This window comes from Cricetulus griseus, chromosome 6 (genome assembly GCF_003668045.3).
Source record: "Cricetulus griseus strain 17A/GY chromosome 6, alternate assembly CriGri-PICRH-1.0, whole genome shotgun sequence".
NCBI classification, from domain to species: Eukaryota; Metazoa; Chordata; class Mammalia; order Rodentia; family Cricetidae; genus Cricetulus; species Cricetulus griseus.
Window position 1 is genome coordinate 128,598,571 of NC_048599.1, and position 23,728 is coordinate 128,622,298.

General features: G+C 38.9%; 1 pseudogene; it reads left to right on the forward strand.

The window, feature by feature from the left end:
* The first annotated feature begins 22,966 nt into the window (after window positions 1-22,966).
* Window positions 22,967-23,401, forward strand: LOC100774389 (annotated as a pseudogene).
* The last annotated feature ends 327 nt before the right edge of the window (window positions 23,402-23,728 follow it).

Here is a 23,728-nt window from a genome sequence, read left to right on the forward strand (position 1 = left end):
GCACATGAACCACATTGGGTTCAAGATTATTATATGAAAAAATATTCGTAGCATTTTAACATTGACTGCATATAATTTGAGTTGAATTATCTCTATAAACATCTTGGAAGTAGGAGAATAAGGAGTGGTATCAGAATGACTTTTGTCTTAGGTACTTCAGGTTCCCTAATGATGTACTCCGAGACAGAAAATCGAGTAACAATTTGTGTTACTAGTGTAGAACGCCATTTGCAAGTAGGAAACTGGACATCAAGAAAAATGGTCTCAGTTATGATTCATTCAGGCAGTTTCTATTTCTTTAAAGGTAATGATGGAACATTTAATATTAAGTGAAAAAGAAACCAAGGTGATGTGGATGATATTTCAATGACTCTGAAGTTCACATAGGAAGGACAGAGTCTTTTGCCTTTCACCAAGAATACAAAACTAAGATGACTTTGGCTCAAGTGAGGCATACAGGGGCTGTGATAAGAGTGAATATTTTAAAGATGTCGTCGGGCATGTCTAGAGTTGTGTCTGCCTTACTTACATAATGGGGAAAGCTTTTATTTTAACTCTGACCAAGGAAACCCTAGCCTGAAACTGTTCTATTTGATGAAATGTTTACTTTCACAGGAGAGGAAGGGCCATGCACAGCTGATGAGCCTGCTCTGAAGTGGTTATACATGAACAGAGGGAATGATCCAAGAAAATGACATGGAAAAGTTGCCAAAATTATCATGACATCAGGGTCACAGATCAAATCCATGACCTTGCATATCTTGGGAAATTCATGTTTACAAAGCACATGGCACAACCCTAAAACTTCTAAAGACATTCTCCAAACAGCCACTTACTCCAAACTGCTGAACTGTATATCACAGTGAATAAAATGTTAATGTTTCAAAGACTTTGAAAGCAAACATGCTTTTATATGTAGATTTCAGTTATAGAGAAAGCCTTGTCTTAAATCAGCTGTGCATACCTTTTCTTTAAGCAAATGTTGCACAAATACCAGGCAGCTGAAAGCTGAAGACAAACAGTGGGAACAAAACCCAGCTTTCTGGAGCTAAGAGCTGTGATTCATGCTCAGGGGGTCCAGCCACTTCTCACTGCCATGAGATGTTTACTGCTAGTGAAAGACAGAGGGACTGATCATCTGTTGTGAGCTCACTTGAAAGTCTCACACCCAATAAACTATGTAGCATTTAGGAAGCCTGGTTGGCAACAGCTGAGACTGGCTTATCAGTATGATTGCTCTGGAAGTTCAAAGGCAGTCCTGCATGGTCACAAGTATTATTGCTTGACCAATAAAACCCCATTTTACAGGACAATAATGATGAGATACATAATATATATGTAATTAGTGATATGATGGGACTGGTATCAGGCAGCCTTGCCTCAGTCCCTTCACTGTTTTAACTGTGACATCCAGAATACTGCTGTCTTTCAGTTGCCTCATTCTGTTCCACTTAATTATACAACCTACTTTTTATAAATAAGGAGATATCAAAATGGATATGAAGTTCAGCATATGATAAAGACTGTAGCTCAGGCACCAGAAGGTAAAGCTAGTCCTACAGTATGAGACACTGTTTTTTTGTTTGTTTTGTTTTGTTTTGTTTTTAATTTAAATTAGAAGCAAGATTGATTTACATGTCAATTCCAGTTTCCTCTCTCTCCCCTCCTTCCCTACCCCCCTCCCAAAGTAATACCCTACCTTTCCAATACCTTTTCTGGTCCCCAGGGAGGGTGAGGCCTTCCATAGGGGGTCTTCAGAGTCTATCTTATCCTTTGGGATAGGGCCTAGGCCCTCCCACGTGTGTCTAGGCTCAGGCAGTATCCCTCTATGTGTAAAGGACTTCCAAAGTCCATTCCTATTCTAGGGATAAGTACTGATCTACTACAAGAGGCCCCATAGATTTCCGAGGCATGGACTTGGGGATGTACCTTTTTGTTTGTTTTTGTTTATGGAGACAGGGTTTCTCTGCGTAGCTTTGGAGCCTATCCTGGCACTCGCTCTGTAAACCAGGCTGGTCTTGAACTTACAGAGATCTGCCTGCCTCTGCCTCCCGAGTGCTGGCATTAAAGGTGTGCACCACCAAGGCCCAGCATGAGACACTTTGTAAGGGACACTAAGTTTTAGGGTTGACTAAAGATAAGTAATCAATATGGCTAAACCTCCAGAGTACAGACTAGATGCTTATTTTCACCCTTGATTTATAATTATTGATAGCTGAAGGGTTATATTTTGTCTATATGTAAATATATTGTTAATTAAGACCCCCCCAAAGATTTTGCCAATGTATAAACTATGCCATTTCTTTACATAAAATTTCTGCAGAAGGGAAACACATGTTTAAAATAGTGAAACAAATAACAGACCTGTGCAACCTTGTCCATTTCCACCATTCCATATCACTTAGAATCTTAGTTTTTTTGGGCATAGAATCAACAACATTGTAAGTTCCCAGAAGACAAAGTTTTGTGACTTATAACGATGTGTTAAGAACTCTTCACAGTGAAAAGCAAGCATATTGGATGTTCAAAAACAGTTTTTAAAATTGTTGGGTTTCAAATGAACCTACTGTTGTCATATTACCAGTGTAATATATAATTAAGATGAAAAGGTTTCTTTAAAAAAGAATCAATGATCATTGAAGGGGAAATTGGTTAAACAAAAAGAAATGCAAGAATAAACACCCTGATCTGTGTCTCCATATGCACCACTGAGTCTCCAGTACCTAGACTCACCAACATATGTGCAATCTTTAAAGATATTGTCTGTTTTGTTTTGTTAGTTATGAATTAACACTTAGTCAGTCTCTCCATAACAAAATGCTGGGTCCCAAATATCAGGTAGTTTTCCTGTTTCCCACAAGTGATCTCTTTGGCTCAAGATGACAGTGAAATTTCACTTATGCATCACTTGTCCATCTGGGGTAAGAGATAAGTGACAGGAAGCAAATGGGGGAAGGGATCAGGTTCAGAAGGAACTAGTTATGTGCTAACATCCTTGTGGAGTGTCTTCTATACTAATAAAGCATCCTATAAAATAGACACTATCCTTCATTTCCAAAGACAAGAAAACTGGATGCTAAATGACTAAAGCAGACTCCTTCTGAAGGGCAAAGAAAAGGGATCCAAAGCATTGTTCAAGCCAGAAATATTAATCACAAATTAAATTTTCCTTGAAATTTTTGACATGTTATTTAAAAAATTGCAATAGTCAAATGGTTACATAGTGATTGTGATTTTGTGCTTGTATACCCATTTATATTGGATGATACAACTGAATCTCTCTTTGGAAAAATGTAATGTACAAATCCTGAAAATTTGTTCATCAAAACCTCCTATAAATGATCTTAGCTCTGTTTTTTATATTGTTTTGTTTTGCTGTTGATGTTGTTTGGAGCTGAGGGAGTAGGGACACTATACTCTGAGGAGAAACAAAATAATATTCTGTTTCAACACTCAGTGTCTTCTGTACTGTTCAGGAATAAACTGGGCTAATTGTTGTCTATGAGAATGGTTTCTAATATATGCATTACTGCTCCAAAGTTATTGATTGCTAAATTTGCCATCTTTAGCCAAAAATACAGCTCAATCTAGAAACTGGTTACAAATTCAGTCTTCTGCATGTTCAGCCCCATATGGATGTGCAACAGGTAATTCCAGTTACCCAGTCGGCAGACCCTGAATCACTGAAGGAGTTTCAAATGCTGCATAGCATTCCAGTACTCGATCTGTATTTGAAGCATATCAGTTTCTGCATGTGAATGGCTAGCACATCATGCATCACAATGTCATCCTGGCTCTGAGGAACAACGGCTTCCAATTTAAAGAATAAAACACCCTCCAGCTGAAGAAAATTCTCACATTACAATATGTTTAAAAGAATCTATTCCAGTTGTGGTTGGTTGTCTATGAGAAATCTTTTTCATACGGGGGGGGGGGGGAGGGGGTTGAACATTCCCATGTGAAAGTCTTTCAAGAGAAAAAAAAAATAATGCGTTGCATTTTATACAAACTAGGTGAATTCAAAATGATGGATCATTTCAAAAATATTCATTATACTATTTACTTACATAAATGCGGTTGTATAAAAAGTAAAAAAAAAAAAAAAGGAATGCATTCACAATTGGTTTAAGTAATTTTCTCTTGGCAAACCACCATATAAAACAGGGGCGTCATGGCGCCATAGAACTCTGAATTGTGGTGGAGCATCATCGGTACACATGGCATTAATCTCTGTCTCGTTGCAGGAGACACCCTTGCTTGCATTAGCAGGCTGCCTCTTAAATATAAGATGGTGTAATGTAACTCAGGTTTAAATAACACAATAAATAAGACCTAGTTCACTTTAGTCTGTCTTTCTCACCCTTCTCTTCCAACCCCTTTATGCTAAAGTACTTCTTTGTTTATAAATTTTAACGTAAATAACAATACATTGTTGGGTGGGAAGTTTTTAAAAGAGAATATAAAGGAAGAAACATTCTGGGGACAGACATAAAAATATAGTTAATAAATTAAACAATTGAAAACCATTTATTAAACAATTTCACTGGGTATGTGGACATAGAATAATGTCATAATCCACATTTTTTAGCAATCTGACAGTCCCAAATCTACTGTTTTATATCAATTCATGCTACTCATGACAAGGAGAATATTTAGCTGCCTTTAGCGTCTTCTAATTAAATACTCAAAGTATTCTTAAATTTTTCTTTTTCCAAATATAGATATATTTTGAAATAACAGACTTTTTCAAAGGCATTTTTCTATTGAACTGAAAAGCTTTCAGAAACTGTCCCCACTGAACATAATGACTATTTAAGGAAACAAGCTATTTATGTGGAAATATTAAGAGGGGTGATTTTGATAACCCACACTCAAGGCCAAAATAAGGATCATAGGGACTTTTACTGAAGAAGTTAATGGAGGCCAGGCCATTGGCAAATGACCTTGAAATCCCTCGATGTAGCCTCAAATTGGCTTCTGCACAAGCTTATTATTAATGCAGACAGCTAGTTTATACCATGAAAAGCACATGGTATCTCTCTCTGAAACCAGAGCTGTCACTCAGACACCCCTAGAAATAAACAAAAGCACCAGTGAGGCAGTGTTTTTGTACTTTTTGCTTTAATAAATATCACAAGCTTGATAATTAGCATTTCATATTGTCTATGAAATCAAGGATTCATTTGTTTAATATAAGCTTTATGTATATAAAGATATACCAAGTAATTATCATACAATCAGTATATATTATTAAAATGGAATATATCATCTTATAACACAGATGATTCAGATTTTAAATTCTATTTTCCTCTCTGATTAGTAGTGCCCTTGAGAAACATCTCAAAATCTTTTGCTTTTAGGTGACTCAATATGTTAAACCATTTTCTCTGATGCTCTGATTTTTTTTAAATTGTTATAATTTAGCTCTTACAATACACATGTATACACACTCACTCTAGCCAGTCGTATACATAATTTTTGCCCACTTTGTACATAGACAATCATTAAGGACTGGACTTCATGGTGGGAAATTTAAATAATATGTGTTGTTAAAGCAAGGTCAAGAAATAAAGTCTGTGAAGTTAAAAGGTTTTTTTTTCTTTTTGTTTTTGTTGTTTGAAAATGCATGTTTCAAAATGAAAAGACAAAAAGAATGTCTTAATGGTAAAGCATTAACATACTTTTTCATATGAATAAAATCTGTAATCAGTTAGATAAGAGCAATGTGCCTTTTTTGGCATTTAATCAAACAATGAAATCATACACATATTTCCTGACACAAAAGACAAATGATGCAATAATCTGAAGGAGTTTCTCTATCTCCTTGGAACTTTGCATACTTGACTTGTTTTCCATATTTTGTGACTTTAAATGGTGGGAAAATTATATTAAAATGCTTGTAGCAGTTCCTCTAAACTAGCATCCTTTTTGTTTTATTGTATTTAATATAAAAGCAGCAATTATTTGATTTCAAAGTTATGAAAATATGTACCTTATGAGAAAACAAGCAATTTAAGCTTTAATTGGTGTCATTTTTCACAGAACTGGCAAGATTCTCGCATCCCTGGCACGTTGTTTTTCTATAAAACTGCAGAGCTGCCTTCAATGAATGTTTTACGAACGCAAAAGTTGTTATATGAAGGTATATGCATAGATGCCTGGAATCCAAGATTTCTGGTGGGAGTTATTTACCAAAGATGTGTTTCATTTGTTACAGTGCATGTAACAACTCCTATTATTCTAAATGTTTCTCTCTTCTCAATAAGATGGCTCTCAGCTCAAGCCTGGGATATGTGAGGGCTTGTGTCTAGAGTAGAATGAGAGGGTGTGCTCTGATGAAGTAAAACTGAACACTTGTGAAAGAAGTAAAAAGAAATTATAATCCTTTACTAAAAGGAAGTTACATAGAGTAAGACACAGAGAGGCAGATTCTGGTTGTCATTAGAAGGCAATACAGAATACACAATGGGCCACTGGCCTTATGGAAATTCTTATATGAACCTCATAGCCCTATATTTTGTAAGATATTAACGTATGAAGGGTACCTTCATTTGTTCTGCTTAGATTGTGTACCAAAAAGAGGCTTTCTTTGAAGGACAGAAGTTTTATGTGCTTCTTAAGAAATGTTAAAATTCTAATCTCTGAGGAGTTTTAGTGATTGCCACACCTAGGGGTGGGGTAGGGTCTGTTGTTGCTTCTCATGAAGATGTCATTGCTACTGTCAAGGCTTCTTACAGTTGAGAAGGACTGTGTTCTTACAACACCTGGAGGTGACTTTTGTGACAAGTCAGATATAGTGGGCTTTACGAAGAATGTTCTTATAGGGTGGCAAATGGTATGCAACGATATATAATATATAATGTAGTATACATGTGATATTACATCTTTGCCCCTTTCATTGGCAATTTTGTTAATATCAATGACTGATAGACACTAAGTATGACTGTAGCCTTGAAAGCTCACTTCCCTAAAGTCTCATAAAATGGAGACAATTTACTCTTTCCTCTTTAGAGAAGGGGAGTGTTTTAGAATGAGTCATTTACTATGGACATGCAAGTAATGAGCATTTAGCATATAAACTCCATGTCTCTGTGACTCAGTCCCTTTCACCACACTTCTCTACTAGGAAATTAAAAAATAATAATAGCCAGTGTTGTTTCCATCCCCAGATACAGGAACACAATTCCCATTTCTTCTCACACTCAGGTCACAGAGGAAATGATTATTTTTATCTATAATGTGAAAGTACTCATTATTTTAGACTTCTGAGAGATGCACAATTTCCTTGGCAACTAATAAACTCTACTTTTACAATGCAAAAAGAATCACAGATGTGATATAAAAATGGGTGTGGTGAATTTCAATATAGCTAAATTTAGTACACTGAAATCTATATTTCAAATAATTCTGTTTGTCATGTGATAATTTTCCACTCTATATTTTCAACCATTTTAAAATGTAAAAATCATTCTTGTGGCTTGCAGACCATACAAAAGTTAGCAGGTCAACCTTGGGCAATAGGCCAAGTTTGTTGACCTCTCCTTTAGGCAATCAATAAATATTTGATGATTGGTTGACTAGCTAGATAATTGTGAGAAATTAGCCCCTGTTTAGATTGAACACATGATGAGCCCACGCATATGATAAATGAAAGCTTGTGTCATGACATTCAATCTCCAATTTAGAAATAATTATAAAGGACAGGAAAAGTACTTCAGAGGTAGTAATTAGTAGGCAAAGCTAAAATGACGAAGGACTACATAATTAATATCAAACTAAAGATCTGGGGAAATCCAAAATAAATAGACTCACAAACATAAAAGTACAGTATTTCATCCTCACCAACAGACAAACTGCAGTGGCCTTTTAGCTGATTCTTTGACACCTTGCACTCCATCCTGTTTGATCTGTCTCTGAGGACTACAGAGTACTAAGTCAGATATCTGGACCTCTATGCTCCCTGGTCATATTCATATTCATTAATTATTTAAACACAATGGCTTCTGGGCTTTCAAAACAGTCACAGTGTGGCTCTGAACAAAATCCAATGACTTCCTCTCATAAACAGATTGCTGTGCTCTGGTAGTTTTCATGTCATCATGTTAAGAATTAAAGGTCATTTTTAGCTGGTGATAAGCATCTTGCACAACAGGGCTCTATCCAGGTAGAGCAGCTGGTGCAAGATGAGTCTAAGGAACTACGGAACAGAGCAGTGATAGAAATACATAACCTTGGCCCTTTGCTGGCTTTAAAGCCCAAACCTCAAGAAAAAAAAATCATCCCTCTGCCCTACTAAGCCATTCTAATTAATTAAGCAATGAGACTTTTAACACCTTACACCTCTTTCTCAACCAAATTTCTTAGAATGGCTAGTCCTGCCTGAGAAACACAAGGCCATAATTTCCTCCCATTTCCTCAACCATGATACTTGAACTTCCAGGACACATAAGTCCCTGGCCATTTCCCTATCTCCAGAGTGTAGGGAGACACCATAACCATGCCTGCTAAGGGCTGGCTACAGGTGTGCCTGACCATGCCTGTCAGGGCTTGGTCAAGGTGAGGTCAGGATGACAGGTGATAGGTTTTTAAGGGGCTGCAAGACACATGGGAGCCCTTTTCTCTGGCCTGCCTGCCTTGCTGTCCCTGACACACTCTGGCTTGCATTTGGCTGGTGTTTATCTGAATAAAGACATCTTAACCTTACAGATTACGGATTGGCTCTCATTATACCAGAGCAGGCTACTACACATGGCAATCACACCACTCATCCTCCCAGGCTGCATCATTCTAAACCAAGAGAAAACAGAAGACTCACTGACTACTCTTTAGGGAAATAAAGTTTTGGGGGTTTTGGGGGGGTGTTGTTGTTTTTAGTTTTATGAACTTTATAGACCTAATTCTGTATAAATTCAGTATTTAATCTTTTTTTCTGGCCTGAAAATACCTAAGACTACACAGGAATGGTGACTGGTGCTGTCACAGAAGAGATAACATAGCAGTCACTGTTGTGCTTAAATATGTTTGCCCCCACCATGTCTACCTTTCCATGGCCACCTCTCCTGGGAGTATATATACTTCAGCAATAGTTTAACACAGGTCTTCGTATATACCAGGTACTCAAAAGACACTGAGCAGACAAATGGCAAAATGTTAAAAGCCAAATGACAAAAAATCACAGTTGCTTGATTATAACAGAAAGGTATAGTCTTTCTCTTATAATCAAGAGGTAAAGCACTGGATGCCACTATCCCAGTCCAAGATCTTCTCTTCTCAAGCACTATGTGTCAATTTCAGCTCTTTACATGTTTTTGACCTCCTTGTCTGTCAGTCTCAGAACCAACATTTTCATCAGAGCCAGGATCACCTCACTGGCTTACTTTCCCTTATCTCTGTTTTCAGGTGTTTCTTATACCTCTTCTAGAGCTAAATACAATGTATGACTTTATGTAATGTGACAGTCATAGGATATTACTAATTGTCCTGTTATTTCCTTTGGAATGACTCATGTCAAAAGTACAGGGAAGTTAAAGATATCAAGAAGTATTACTGGATGAGTCATTAGGCTTTTAGTGGTTGTGCTAGCACTAGTTCTTCAGAGGAACAGAATCAATAAGACATAAGTATAAAAAGGCTTATATGATAGGGTCTGGGTAGCTCAACAACAGTCATCTGTAATTAGAGGTAGAGAACATAGCAGTTACACAGTGCCTCAACAGTCCCAGCCAATGGATTAAAGTCCTGGATGCTGCCTGGATAATCACAGGTGGTATAAGTCCACATTGAAAAGCTGAGGAAGCTATATTCTGATGTTATGACCACACCCAGAGGCAGCAGCCTACACAAAGTCATTCAGAAAGACAGGAGTTGGAACTGTACTCACTCTGGTGTTTTTACCATTTCTTTCTAACAGCCACCAGCTCATTTCATAGAGCTACCTACATCCAGGAAAGGTATTTATCCTAAAGGCAGAGTTCCACATATCAATCCCCCCTGCAAGTACACACAAAGGGATGTTTCACCATCCCTAAATATCTCTAAATCTAGTTGAGTTGATGACAAAAACCAACCATTATAATTTGATGTTTCTTGGACAGTTGTTAGTATATAGAAGAGAAGATATAATAAGAGATGCTAGTTGGAATTAAAAGGATTAGACAAACCTGGACAACTTCATCGTATCACAAGTTCAAATATAAAATCCACATATATATTTTACTGATTTCATACTTATGCAACATGCCCAAGTACTGTGATAAGGAGGCCTTCCTATTCCCTAACAAATCTCAGGTCCACGCCAATATTAGAAAATAGTATTGACATCCATAAAAGAATAGTATATTACAGTATATTAAGTGCAGTATATTAAGGATTCCTGATGGAGAACAAGTTAATTCAGCTGGAATTCTGAGAAGACTTCATAGAAGAAGCAGTAAGTCTCCACTCAAGCCTTAATACATGAGGAGGAGTTCATTGAACACAAATGTCGAGTAAAGATATCCCAGCCAGATCATGCAGCACAGATACCTGTGCATACTTTCTAGATTTCTGAGACACAGAAACATGTCAATTAAAGCCATATATTGATTCAAAAATGTTGACTCTTTGTAAAAACAAAAGGGTAATAGATGAATATGATTGACACAACTATATAATATTGTATACAATTCTCTGGGTCCAAATTCTAGCCAGAAAATGTGACAGTATAATCATTCTTACTCTTGATACTCATATCTCTTCTTCCATGTGTTCAGTGGCTGAGGCATGATCCCCCTACTATTATACAAACAATGCAAGAATGTGTGTGTGTGTGTGTGTGTGTGTGTGTGTGTGTGTGTGTGTGTGTGTGTGTGTGTTATGGTGCTTGATTACAGGACCTTGAATGTAGGGCCTTGAATATGGCTGCAAGTGTTCAACTGCTAATGCCTGTTTTTACTTGCTATTTGGAGGTAGATGTTCACCAAATTGCCAAGGTGAGTATTGAGCTCACTCTATTCCAGGCATGTAAGCTTTAAATTTGTGACCTTACTGACTGGACACCTGAAGAAACTGTCATGTGCCACTGGCTCTGCTGCCCCCACTATTCTTTTAAAGAAAACTGACTCTCCATCCTCCAGATGGCATCAATTTCCAGTAGCTCCTTAGCTGGGGGCAGAGTCTCCAGAATCCATTCCCCTCCATACTAACATACTGACTGGTTTGATCTTGTACATAAATGCAGGGGTCCCGTCATGCCAAGAAGACATTATTTCACTCTGGTTCTCTCCAATCTTTGGTTTTTGCAATATTTCTGGCTCTTCTTCCGCAGTCATCCTTGAGCCTTGGGGAAAGTGATATAGTTGTAGTATTTGTGACTGAATACTTCACTGGCACTAATTCTCTGCATATTTATCAGTTCTGAGTTTCTGCATCTACTACTATCTGCTACACAAAGACACTTCTGGAGAGGTATGAGATAAGCACTAATTTATGCATATAGCGATATGAATTTAGAGGAGTGTTTGATACTATGTCCATTTAGCATAATAGCAGTAGTAGGTTCAGCCCTCTGGTCTGAAAGCTCCCCAACCATGGGTTCTTCGTAAGACTTACAGTACCAGACATACCATTCCTCCCATGGAACAAGCCTTAAAACCTATCAGGAAGCAGTTGGCTACTCCTCTAATATTTGTCTCACTACTGCATCTATGACATATTTTGCCACTCCAGACATTATTGTAGCTCATGGGGTTCACAGCTTGATAAGATGATGATGATTTTTTCCTTTCACAGTCTACATAGCACCTTTCAGAATCACGAAGAGATGAAGCTTCATCGTAAGTACCGCCTTGATTTCTTATGCCCTGTGGCCAAACTATGGGGACTCTTCAACAGCAGGACCTTACCATCAAGTTCTTGTAGATAACCAAAATCTATGACAGTAGCCTGGGTTGCATATGGGGTTTCCAGGACACTCCTGACCAGAAGCTTAAGGGGAGGCATCCCACACTTGGCACTGGGTTTCTTCGTTGGCAATTTATGGCTTCTGTGTAGGCTAACTCCAATTATTTTTAATGTGTGATGGTGTGTGTGCACGTGGATATATACTTATGTCACAATTGTGTCAGTTATATGTTCCACAACCAGAGAAAACTATTGGGAATCATTTCTCTTGCTACCTTATAATATCCATGGATAAAACTCAAATCATCAGGGCAATGAACAAGTACCTCTACTGGTAAAGCCATCTCACTGTTACTTCCCCTGCTATTCTTGGTCTTCACTGCACTGGTCTTCAGTGTCATCTGTTCTTATATAGATGGAATTTTTCTTTGTGGTAATGATATTTCACCAAATACCAATTCTGCCATAGAGGTCAGGCTCCTCTAACACATTTTGGAAATGATCTGAGCTGAAGGACACTGTTCTTCCTGCAAGACAGATTATGTGTAGTTTCAACTTTCTCAGGTAGGAATAATCTATACCACATTTTAGAAATGTGCATTTTTTTTCCTGATAAGTACTTCCCACCCATCTCATGCTCCCATTAGGCAGTAAAGAACCACATTTCTGGTTAAATGCTATTTAAAATCCTTCCTGGATGCAACATTTCATTTCATAAGTATATGTTGCCATTTCACTCTTAATATTTTGTGTCTTACCTAAAGATAGGGAGAACCCACCCCAAACTAGACACAGACACAGACACACAGACACACACACACACACACACACACACACACACACACACACACACACACAGAAACACACACACACACACACACACACACACACACACACACACATTTAATTTTATGAAAAGTGAGTAATTATAACAATTACCCCTAGGCATCTGTGATAGGCAGGGTAAGGGTGATGTTGCAGAAGGAAAAGTTGTAAATGACAATTTTCAAATATCTGTAAGAAACTTAGTTATATGAGTCTTCAAACCAGTTTAACCAGCTTAATAAATTTACAACCAGAGTTAACTATAGCTGAAATAAGTAAAAAAATATAGCTATAACATAATGTATTTGTGAATTTGCCAAGAAAACATTTTTTTTAATTGGAGACATTTCAAATTAATTTGGGAAAGGAGAGTCTTTTTTTCTCACCAGATTATCAACAGTGCAGGGGGACCAAATTTTAAATTCTTTTATTTTTATATTTGTATGTGTATGGGAGTAGGATATGTGCACATAATTTCATGTGTCCAAGGAGACAACAGGCATCCAATCATATGGAGCTGGCGTTACAGGACGTTGTAAACTGCCCAATTTAGATTCTGAGAATCAAAGTTGGGACCTTTGAGAGTGCAGTGTGTACTTTTAAACACTGAGACCTCTCTCTGGGCCTTACATTTCAAAATAGCACTGTAAAATAATTTGAAGAGGAATGAACAAACTGAAAATGGCTGTGCTGTGGTGTGAAAGAGTGGTAAAGGTCTGGGCTGGCTTCTATTCACTTTTGGTTTTCTAGGTGCCCCCTTTCAGCGATCATCACTGTGAATCTGCAGTTGCAAACAAGGAAATGCTGTAAACCAAACTCTAAAATGCTTCAAAAGAGTGCCAGTGGTAGGAACAATGAAATATGATCATTTTGTGTACCCGTATGGGTTTATCACATGATAACCATTATCAAATATTTGTGCATTCACATATGTATGTGGAGTGGAGAAACGCAGAGCCAGGGAGACTATTTCTGCTAATTCCTGCAACTAGTTGGCAAATACACCCCCCTACAATATGAATAATCTGCATGGGACTTTTTGGAATATGCCTTTCTGTATTGAATACACACACATAAACATAGAAATTGGAATGTTCACATGTACACATCGTATATATTTTAAATAACATTTCAATGAAGTTTGAAAATGCATATGCATATACATACTCACACACATGCTGAAATGCCATCCTTCAACATAATTCAAGATGTATATTGAAATGTATCAAAGCAGAAACACATTCCAAGGAGAAATATTCAGTGGTGCAATTAAATCATAAAGAAGTTTAATTCATTCACTTAGTAGTTAAGTGTTTATTTTGACATTTTGGTCCACAGATGCTTTGTTGAGAATGGACCTGGAATGAATTAAACTTGGTTATAAATTGAAGCTCATGAGTTAACATGTTTCTTTAGGGAGCACACTTACACTCTGATGCACTTATGTGAACAACCTTCTTGAAAGTACCCATTTCAACTGCTTTGAACTTGAAACATGAATGTACTTGTGATAGTTTTATTTAGTAAATAGATTGGAATATTTATGGGGTTGAAAACTGGGAAGCTATCTTATGTGCCAGCCTTATTGAGATATAATATTCTGGCATATTCTTCCCCTTCCAATTGTTCTAGTCTATGATTTAAACTATTCTAGAATAATAGCCAAATTTATTTTTCAATATGTATATGTGTCTTTCCATTCATACTTAGACTCCATTAATTCCAATCCATCTTCACTATTTCCCTGTCCCATCCAATCCTATACTTAGCCTCTTGTAAGCTCTAATCTATTTTTAGTCTATATATTTGGTGTATTCTGGAAATTTTATGAATAGAATCACATATCATATGATCTTTCATGAGTGATCTCATATTTAGAATTGTATCAGTATTTATTCTTCTACATTGTTGAGTAGTGCTCCACAATATGGATTATCATATTCTATTTATCCATTCACCAGTCGATGATTCATGCATCGATTTCACCTTAGGGTTATTATCAATAATACTTCTATGAACATTTATGTAGAAAGTTTAACAAAGCTACATTTTTGTTTCTCATGACAAATTCAAATGTGTAATATACACAACTGAATGTCACAAGTTCATATTTACTACTATGAGAAACCATTAGACTGTTTGGCAAAGTGGCTTGCCCTTTTCACATACCCACCAACAGAACATGAGGAGTGGACAACATTCCTAATTCATCAAATTTACTTGTTTTCTAAACACTAGAGTTAAGTACTCATGTGTCCTCTTGATGTGTGCTCAGAAATACAGTCCCAGTAGACAAGACATGAATCATGATGCTTCACTGAACCATTTTTAATTAATTGATTGATTGATTTTAGTTTTGCTAGTTTCAAACAAGTTTATAATGAATATCAGCCAATATAATCTCCCATCCTCCTGTCTCACTCACCTCCCTCTTCCACTGGAAACTTTTCTCTTCCTAATATGTGCCCCTCATATTTTCATATCTCTTTTAGGAGTATGGGTAAAGGGATATTTACTGGAAAACAGGAAGCTAATCACTGGCTACACCACTAATGAAAATGACATGTCCTGCCCTACAACCATTAACTATTCACAGTCCTTCAAAAAGGGTGAGACCTCACATATGCATTTCCTCATATATGTTGACTGACCCATTCTTGTTCAGGTCTTGTACAGGTAACCACAACTGCAATGAGTTCATCCATGTAAAAGATATGTCATGTCCAGAATTCTTTTTTCTGAACATCTCTCCATCCTCTAGCTTTTACATTCTTTCTGCCCATCTCCCATAACATTCCTTGAGCACTTGGGAAATCATATAGATCATCCATTTAGGGTCAAGAACTCTACCACCATTTGACCAGTCATGAGTATCTGCATTAGCTGCTAACTGCTGTATGAAGAAGCTTCTCTAACAAGACTGAGCCTGTATGGATATAAACATAATAACTTAGTAGGCAGTTCCACAACATACACAGCTATTTAGCAAGCATATTTCCACCAGGGACTGTGACTCCTCAACCACTAGCTCTTGGTCAGGTTTGCCATACCAGGCATACATTCCTGGCAGTGGAATTCTAATCAAAAAGTATTAAGATTGGTGAACCCTATACCAGTCAAACCTCCATAGCACCAGTGATACATTTTGCCTACAAAATGCTAGATTATCTTTAAAATATAAACTTCAGAGTTACTGCTGTTTAAACTGTACCATTTAAGAACTGAACCAACACAATGAGGCAAAATAATATCATAGGTTATTTAAAACATTTAAATATGTGCTTCCAATATTATGAGATGAGATTTAGTCATTCACTAATATATATATATATTATATTATATTTATATATATATATATATATATTGTGTGTGTGTGTGTGTGTGTGTGTGTGTGTGTGTGTGTGTGTGTGTGTTTCTTTCCTAAACTATCAAATGCCACAGGCTGAAAATTTTTTTAAAGAAATCTAATTTACTGTATTGTGTATATGCACTATCTTGTTTATTTTAAATACAAAACAAGATTTGTATTGTGAAGATTGCATAAGAGAAATGCTTATAAATTCAATAAATTTAATTTGCCAAATTAAAACAATGGAGTCTTGAAATTCCCAGGCAAATGGATGGAACTATAAGAAACCATCCTAAGTGAGGTAACCCAGTCACAAAAAGACAAACATGGTATGTACTCACTCATATATGGATTTTAGACAGAGCAAAGGATTACCAGCCTACAATTCACACCACCAAAGAATCTAAGAAACAAAGAGGACCCCAGGAGAAACATACATGGTCCCCTGGAGAAGGGGAAAGGGACAAGATCTCCTGGGCTAATTGGGAACATGGGTAGAGGGAAGAGGGATTTAGGAGAAAGAGAAGGGAATAAAAGGAGAAGAGGAGTGGAGAGGAGGACATAAGGGAGCAGGAAGTTTGAGTCAGGGGAAGAATAGAGGAGAGCAAGAAAAGAGATACCATCATAGAGGGAGCCATTATAGGTTTAAAGAGAAATCTAGCTCTAGGGAAATTTCCAGAGATCTACAAGAATGACCCCAACTAACAATCTAAGCAATAGTGGAAAGGCTATCTTAAATGCCCTTCCCCTATAATGAGATTGATGACTACCCTATATGCCATCCTAGAGACTTCATCCAGTAGCTAATGGAAGCAGAAGCAGACACCCACAGCTAAACACTGAACTTAACTTCTGGAATCCAGTTGCAGAGAGGGAGGAGTGATGAGTCAAGACCAGGCTGGAGAAACCCACAGAAACAGGTGACCCAAACAAGAGGCAGCTAATGGAGCCCAGACTGGTAGCTGGGAAACCAGCATAGGACCTATCCAGACCCTCTGAACGTGGGTGTCAGTTAGGAGACCTGAGCAATCTATGGGGCCTCTGGTAGTGGATCAGTATTTATCCCTAGCATACATGTGGACTTTGGGAGCCCATTCCACACAGAGGAATACTATCTCAGCCTAGACACACGGGGAAGGGGTTAGGCCCTGCTCCAAATGTTGACAGACTTTAAAGATCCCTCATGGAAGGCCTCATCCTCCTGGGGAGAAGAAAGGGATAGGGAGTTGGCTGGGCAAAGGGAGGGGGGAAGGGGTTTGAAGAGGGAACTGGGACTGACATGTAAAACAAGATTACTTCTGATTTAAATTTTAAAAAAGAAAAAAAAGGGAAAAAAGAAAATGTAAACGCTTAACAAAGGTTATACAGTTTTAATAACCTTAATGAATTAAATGTACTCACCATACGGGAAATCACCACAATGCTTACTGACAGAAAACTGTAAAGAGACAGCACCTGTAAAGTATGATGTGTGCTTGAAAATGGCCCTCTTAGCTATTACCATTTTGTAAATCCAGGATTTAAAATACCGGGGTGGTGTGTGTGTGTGTGTGTGTGTGTGTGTGTGTGTGTGTGTGTGTGTGTTAGGGAAGTAGAGAACTCTATTCACAATGGCCATTGGCTCCATGTCAGCTCCTGGAGCACATGAAAATGTATTCAGAATCTGCACATAGGTGTTCTGTTTATAATCTGCATTCTGTGCTGTACTCTAGATACCTTGTTTGTTTTTGTAAAATTCACTCATTTTTTCTGTTGCTTTTTTATTTATTCTGTCCCATTCATCTCCCCACTCCTTCACATCTGCCCTCTGCTCCTATACACCCCACCCCCAAAATAAAACAAAATTTGAGAGAAAAAAATGGGGGATTAAAAATCATTATGGAAGATTCAATGTGACACAGTGAGTCACTCCATAAAGCCCTTTGTCCTTGTTTCATTACTTGCAAGTGTTCTTTGCAAAGAGTCATTTGTCTGGTCCAAGGCCTCTGGTCTCTACTACATCATCGATGCTGGGCCATCCTTGGGACTCTTCTTGGATACCCTGTTGTTGCCCTGTGCTGTGAAGATCTGAGGACTGGTCCTTTCAAGTGCCCTAGTAGTTCATAAATGGGGTGGATGTTGGGGTGGGTCAAATTATAACCCTGATTCTAGGCCTGGGCTGCCACAGGGTTGGTCCACTTGCCAGTTCTCCCTTGTCCTCACCACCAGGGTGAGCTTTCCCAAACTGTTCTGGCTAATTCACCTCTTGAAACAATGGGCAAAATGTAGGCCCAGTTCTCCTGCTTTCACATGCTCAGGGTTGGCTCTCCCACACACCCACACCCTCAGGGCCAGCTCTATGTTGCTCCTGTGCCTTGTCCTTTGCAGGAGGTAAGGGAGGAGGGGTAAGTGGATGCATCTCTCCCTCACCTATACCACTACCTTTCAGACAAGTATGGGACAGCTATCCCTTGCTTCCTGACTGGTTCACCCACACCTCTGCCAACAGTGTTGGCTCTATTATGCTATCCTGGTGAGATATGGGGCCAGCACTTTCAAGTGTTGCACCTGGTAAGGGGCAGGGACAATTCTCCCACTATTGTGTCTTCAAAGTCAGTTCTCACACATACCTCAGGTGTTGATGAGTGGGAAGTAGGGGTGGGGGATGAAAGAAGGGCTACTATCCCTGGCCTATGCCACCATAGGACAGATGAGTGATGGGGACAGCTCTCTCTTGCTTTCTGCTTTGTGGCTGGCTCACCCACACATTTGCCAACAGAGATGGCTCCATTGTGTTGCCCAGGCAAGATGCTTGGCCTGCTCTCCTGAGTGTATAGTTCTTGGGGCTCAGGGCCAGCTCTCCCATTCTTATGACCACAGAGCCAGCTCTCCCACCTGCCTCAGGTGTTGATATGGTTGGGGGGATCTCCACAATGCCACTACAAGATAGCTGAGTAATGGGGAGAGTTCTCACATCCTCACTGCCTCAGGGCTGACTCTTCCACATCTTTTCCAACAGGGTTGGCTGTATTGTGCTCTCCTGGGGAGATGCAGGGCCTGGTCTCCCACCTGCCTGAGGCATTGATGTGGGGGATCTCTCCCCAGCCCATGCCACCATATCACAGATGAGGGTTGGGGCTAGGTCTTCCACACTCATGATCTCAGAGTTGGCTCACCTGTGCTCTCTTCAACAGGGTCAACTCTGATGTGCTGCCCATATGAAGAACAGGGCTTACTTTTTCAGGTGTTGCAGCTGGTCAAGGGGTCAGCTCCCTCACCATCTGGGGGCAGTAGGAGAAAGGCAGAGGGTACCTTTATCTCATCCCTACCATCTCACCAGAGACAAGGGAGGTGGTACCAGCCGCCTGTCGTGTCCCTGTTATGCTCTCAGGGCTGGCTTTCCTGGAGCCCATTTACAGAGTCAGCTGTGTCTTGCTGCCTGGATTTGGTGCCTGGTTTGATCTCCTGAGTGCTGCAGCTGGTAAGGGGTAGAGTCAGGTCCCCAACATACTGCTGGTGGTGGGAGTGAGGTGTTGAGAGGGGAGAGGGTATTGTTCCTTCAGCCTCATTGCCAAATGGGGTATGATAAGGGTGGGACCTGCTCTTCTATTCCCATGCCCTCAGGGCCATCTTGCTCATGCCCCTGAGCACAGGGTCAGCTCTATTGTGCTGCCTAGGTAAGGTGTAGAACCCTCTCTCCAGAGTTCTTCAGCCACTGAGGGGTGGCACCAATTCTCCCAAGTGTTGCAGCCAGGATTGGGAGTGGGAGGGGACAACTCTACATAGCTCTGTTCTCTCAGCTTTTGTTGGTATTAGGGTGCAAAAACAACAACAGAAACCACAGTTGTGTCAAGCCAGGAAGCCAGATGTGAGTTCCAGAGGCAGACCAGACCCAGACATCACCTTGGCCCTGAGTGTCAATCAGGCCCCTCACCATAGCCCACCTCCTTCCTCTCTGGCCTCTGTTTCTCTCTCCCTTATCACAACATACCATACCTGTGCTCATTCCGATAGTGCACATCTGGATGATGCTAAAAGGTGACAGCTGGGCCCAAGATTTCTGCTTGGACCACCAGGACAGAGAGCCCCATACCTATGTATATGTCTCCTTATCCCAATGAGTTTTCCATGATGTTAGCCTGGGCCATGTGTCCTCATTACAAAGAGATCATTATATTACCATAGACACTGGGAAGGCTCTGGGTTAGTGCGTTTGGCTGAGTCCTGTCTACCCTGGTCACATGGCATGGGGTAGAGTCACTGCTAGAGTCTAGTGACTGGCCAACGTTAGAATTCCTGAACCACAGGTAGCTGAGTTTCTTCCACCACTCCCAAATGGCATGGGTTAGGGAAAAACTCACTTGTTTTTTATAGATACTAAATTTAGAAATATTTTAATGCTGGCCTTAGTTAAAATTTAATAAATCTCTTTAAAGTTATCATGCTCAAAACTTTCAACTACAGAATGTAGACAATAGATAATTAACAAATTTAACCAACTGTGTGATAAACATGCTGAAATTTATAGCCCAGAATTACCTTAAACTTTAATATACACAGAATAAGCATTCTGATATGACCATTAACAACTTATCACTTAACAGCAATTAAAGAAACAGTTTTAAATAAGTGTCATTTAAAATCCCAAAATAAATTAATTTTATCTCTTGTAAATTCAGGAAATTACCTTTTATATACCTACATGAATGTAACCCAGAATTGCAGCAGTATATTCTTGTTGTGGAATATTTAATTATGCAAAGATGTGTTGCTGTTTTACCTTCCTTGCCTAATGCACCTGATTGGCCTAATAAAAATCTGAACAGCCAATGGTGAGGGAGGAGGTATAGGCAGAATAAGAGAGTAAGTAGGAGGAGGAATTTAGGCTTGCAGAAAGAGAGAGAGAGAGAGAGAGAGAGAGAGAGAGAGAGAGAGAGAGAGAGAGACTCCTGGGAGGTGCTAGGAACCAGACAGACAGACAGGGAGGAAACAGAACAGTAGGATATTCAGAATGAAAAGAAAGGAATAAAGCCTTGGGGCAAGATGTAAAAGAATAGAAACAGGCTAAGTTCAGTTAAAGAGCTAGTGGAACAGGCCTAACCTAAGGCTGAGCATTCATAATCATTAATAAGTCTCTGTGCTTTTATTTAGAAGCTGGTTGATGATCCAAAGAAAATTCAAACTTCATATGGTGACCAAACTTGTGCTCAAAAAATTTCCACATAGGGCCTGAGAAAGCTGAAAAAAATGGATAAGTTCCTTTAAGAGGCACTGCTGTGAAGTAGAGCATTTGAGCAGCCCAAGTTTAGTAACAGCAAGTTAAGTAAAAGTGCCTGCCTTTGTGTAGGCACCAATATCCTAGAGCTGGAATAGAGCTCTCTTAAATGTTGCTCCCAGTTAAACAAAGCTCTCAGCCAGGACCATGGGCTTAGGGCCCTGCTCACCATAGTCACACAACAGTGGGCTTAGTTGTTGCTTTGCAGTTTAAGATGTGGCTCACATGGTCAAAGAATGCTACAGGTGCAAAGTAAAACAAGTCCAAAACAAAAAAACAAAACAAAACAAAAACAAAAAACCAACCTTTTAAACAGGTTACAGAATGCATAGGTGCTTAGGAAAGAAAAGAAAATGGGTATAGACAGAGGAAAAATTAATATTTTAAAAATAAGTAGAGTCTATAAAGAAAGAGCAAAGCAATATAAAAAGTAAGCTATATAAGGATGAGAAATACACAGGAAGTCTAGATCCTGTATGGTACTTAGCTGGCTTTGAATTTTTTGAACGATAATGAGAGAATGGCAGCTGCTGAGAAAGACATGAAATTGTAAAAGGAATTCCTGAATTAACCAGCCTGATACTTTGGAGATGCCTTAACTTTAAAATGGTAGTCAGAAAAGATATTGTGTTGGGGAAGAGGTTATGCTTGTGTTTCCACAGAAAATGAAAGGCTGTGGATTACTTCAAAATTAATATAGAACAGATTTGATTGGGAGAGACTGCCAAAACTCTTGGCTACAAGCACAATTAAGTAAACCTAGAAAAATTACAAGACAGGTAATGTATATGCTGATCCCTTAACATGGGAACAGCTTTGAGACTGGATGAGACAATAAATTTTGTTGGTTACAGAGTCCTCATTAGTTATTACTACATGCCATCCTTTCAAATGGCATGGATAGAAATTTAGTTATACAGCCAACAAACTTATAAAGTTTTCAGGTGTTTTTTACCTGTTCATACATAAAACAAAAAAAATCATTTTTACTGGTTTGTATAAAACTCACAGTCCATACAAGTGTTAATGAAGATATGTTACCTATGAAAGTTTGTATATTTTCAGAGCAAGGGGACAAGACACCAATGAAATTGGTGATTGCCAAGGTGATCCAGCCTTTCAGAGTGATTCTGTTGCAGTTTCCTCAGAGTTCTATATTCAAAACAACTTCAAAGCTGCTGGCTGAGATGGCCCAGCCTCATAGATTATTCTAGTCAGGAGTTCAGAGAAGCCTTGTACTTTCCCATTACACCGAAATTGAACAACAAATGTTATAGTTTTCTTAGGTCTTGACCATTATTTGAATTTTCTCAGGTCCTCTGGAGAGGTTGTCACCTTCAGACAATGGCAATCAGTCTAGAGAACACAATGCCACATTCCCTAGCAGTAGGGTGAGTAGTTTTGATCATTCAATAGGACATGGATGTTTGTCATCATTTAGGGGGATATAAGATTATAAGATAAAAGGATAACTATACATCTCAAATATTTTACAATGCTATAAAATTTTGTACATACAAATCTAAGGTTGTTTATGTTATAAGTTATATGTTATAAGTTTTTACTCTTATTTAAGGTATTGTACTCATGAGATCATTTTACAATGTAATATAAAATTCTAGTCTTTGAAAGCCTTCCTTTACCTAGAAGCCACCAAAATGGCTGAAGTTGAGCAGAAGAAGCAGACCTTCCACAAGTTCACCTACTGTGGCGTGGACGTGGACCAAATGCTGGACATGTCTTATGAGCAGCTGATGCAGCTATACAGCGCCTGACAGAGGCGATGGCTGAACTGTGGCCGGTGGCAGAAGCAGCACTCGTTACTCAAGCACCTGAGAAAGGCCAAGAAGGAGGCGCAGCCCATGGAGAAGCCCGAGGTGGTGAAGACTCACCTGAGGGATATGATCATCCTGCCAGAGATGGTAGGCAGCATGATGGGCGTATACAACGGCAAGACCTTCAGCCAGGTAGAGATCAAACCAGAGATGATCTGCCACTACCTGGGCGAGTCCTCCATCACTTACAAGCCTGTGAAGCATGGCTGGCCTGGCATCGGTGCCACCCACTCCTCCCGGTTCATCCCCCTCAAGTAACCATGGCCAATAAAAACTATATAAAAAAGCTATTATTACAAACTGTTTAGGATTATTTTTACAATGCTGGTTATTGGTTAGTCATCTATGACAATCAAACTTGCAGTCATGTTAGGTGTGTTTTCAAGATTAAATCAGTTATATTGTAAATAGATAGGTAATATTCAAATGCTTCAGAGGCCTACAGAATATAGTGTTTAATATGTTTACTAAGCTTTTCATGACAGTGAGACATGTCTGCTCCTGGCAGCATGAATCTACTTCGTAAAAGGATGATGGCCATCAAACAACCTCCATATGGAGTTTGCTTACATTGTGGAAAATCTA